Source organism: Orycteropus afer, unplaced genomic scaffold (assembly GCF_000298275.1).
Source record: "Orycteropus afer afer isolate SDZICR_OR568_19922 unplaced genomic scaffold, OryAfe1.0 scaffold00242, whole genome shotgun sequence".
In the NCBI taxonomy this organism is placed as follows: Eukaryota; Metazoa; Chordata; class Mammalia; order Tubulidentata; family Orycteropodidae; genus Orycteropus; species Orycteropus afer.
The window spans coordinates 4,083,678-4,086,374 of record NW_006921829.1 but is presented as its reverse complement, the minus strand read 5'-3'; positions in this window follow the sequence as shown (position 1 = coordinate 4,086,374).

The following is a 2,697-nucleotide window of genomic DNA, read 5'->3' as shown; positions in this document are numbered from 1 at the left end:
GGTTCTTCCCAATGGTGAAGCAAAATGCAGTGAGTCCCAGCAGCAGAGCAGAAGTCTTAATAGCTATGCAGACCCTTTGGGCAACATGGTGGTTGCCAGAGGCAGAGCTGACATGAACACCCCATTCCCTAAACCACAGCATGCCTGCCCAGCAACATAAAATGGACAAGGATAATTTGGGTGAAGGGTAAGTGTTGCCCCTTTGAGAATCTGTTGTTATTATTGACTGTTTGCTCTGTATAAATAATAATGGCTTTCACTTTGTCAGCACTGTGTAAGTGTCTTGTTTGTCTGGCTGGATCATAGATGAACATAGCACCCATAGAATGGTTGATGCCAGTGGGTGTATGTGTCTCACTCCCAGCAGTCTTATGGCTGCCTGGAAATTTGAGGCGCAATCTGCCTGCATATGCAATGAAGATATAGGCAGACAGACAAGCAGCTACTATTGTTGAGTGTTTGTCTTAAAAGGCATTATGCTAAGTACTTTACATACCTCACCTCTTTTAACATTACAATATGAAGTATATATTTCCATTTTAAAGATGAGAACAATGAAGCCCAGAGCAGCTAAATAAAGTGCCGCAGGTCATACTACAAGTTGCCAAATCAAGAATTGAACCTTAACTTTCTGACTTCAACATCTATTCTTCTAATCACTATAGTTTCCACCACACCATGCTGCTTGCTCCCAACATGTTTTATGAATTAGCAGTCTTCTTTGGGAGCATTTAACACTGTATTTTCCCTCTTTGAAGGTTATATCCCTGTTATCTTTTCTTCTTGAAAAAAAAAAAAAATTAATAACTGCTAAACGGGGAACAGGAATAATTTATACAATTATCAGGCAATCTCAGGTTGTTAAGTGTGATCAAAGTACATGGAAAAGTTAATAAGAGAGTGAGTGTTTAATTACTTAACTACTAATGATTTTCCAGGGATCGAACCATTGTTTTTTTTTAATATTTAAAAAAAACTAACCTCCCATGTACCTGTTTGTGTCTTCCACTTCCTCAATGCCACTGTGTTGATCACTCACATTTAGTATATTGCCCTTCTCTTCACCCAAATCAATACTTGTCCCTATCTATGAACATTTTCTATTAAGTCAATTGGACTTAATAGAAGTCTGCTGTGAGGCAGCAGAGTTTGGGCACTCCAAAGGTCACTGCATTCGTGTCACCATTATTGATTCCACAGTGAACTTTTATTAGACCATACATCCTCTCTTTTAGAAGGCATGAGTAACAAAATGGTTGCCATCTACCTCTCCACCCCCCAAAAATTGTGTCTTCTCCATCCTACCCTGTAACTGGAACTTTTTTCTATGATGTACTTACATTTTCTTTTAATTGGTGACCATACTAGAAAATGTTTTCCCAAACTTGGTCATATATTAAACGAGTAGATAAAGGTTGAAATTCAGATTTCAAAAAATCTTTTGTTTAAATTATTTATTTTTGCCTTTGTTGACAATATATACAGCAAAATATACAACCATTCAACAATTTCTATGTGTACTTTATATTTGGGCATTTTCTCTATCTCTCTTTCTTAACACATATCCTTATCAGACTGTTAATACTCTTAGAAATGTAATGACCAATGTGAACTTTCCTCTTGTAACAAATCTACTGAACACTGCCCACTGCTTGATTAGTGTTATTAAATTTAACACAAGCCGAATCATAGAACCTTTTACACTTTTTCCCAGTTTCTGTGTGTGTATGGAGAGTATCTTTTTTCCTTTATATCTATCTATCCATCTATCTATCAATGGTATTGAAGGGAGAAGTCTGAACTGCACTGAAGGAATTGGTGGAAAGCAATGCTGCACAGATTGATGGAATATCCATTCAGATGTTTCAACAAATGGATGCAGCACTGGAGGTGATTACTTGTTTATGCAAAGAAATTTAGAAAACTGCTACCTGGCCAACTAACTGGATAAAAGCAATATTTGTGCCCATTCCACAGCAAAGTGATCTAACAGAATGTGGTAATTATCAAACAATATCCTTAATATCACATACAAGTAAAATTTTGCAGAAGATATTAAAAAAACAATTAAAAATGGAGCTCTGGTAGCATAGTTTCTAAGGCACTTGACTGCTAACCAGAGGCTGGCAGTTCAAACCCACTAACCAGTCCGAGGAAGGAAGGTTGGGCAATCTACTTCTGTAGTGATACTGCCTCGGAAATTCAAGGAGGGGTCACTATTGACAGGGAAATTCCAGAAATGCAAGCTGGATTTACAAGAAGATGTGGAACGAGGGACATCCACTGCTGACTTCAAATGGATGTTGGTTGAAAGTAAAGAACAGCAGAAAGATATTTATGTTTTATTCACTATGCAACAGTTTCAACTGTGTGGATCAGAACAAATTATGGATAACCTATGGATAACATTGCAATGGGAATTCCAGAACACTTAATTGTGCTCATGATGAACCTGTACATAGACCAAGAGGTGCTACTCAAACTGAACAAGGTGATGCTGTATGTTTTTAAAATCAGGAAGGGTGTATGGCAAGGTTGTATCCTTTCACCATACTTTTTCAATCTGTAACCTGAGCAAATATTCTAAGACACAGGACTAAGTGAAGAAAAACATAGCATCAGGATTGGAGGAAGAGTCATTAACAACCTGCAGTAAGCAGATGACACAACCTTGCTTGCTGAAAGTGAAGATGACTT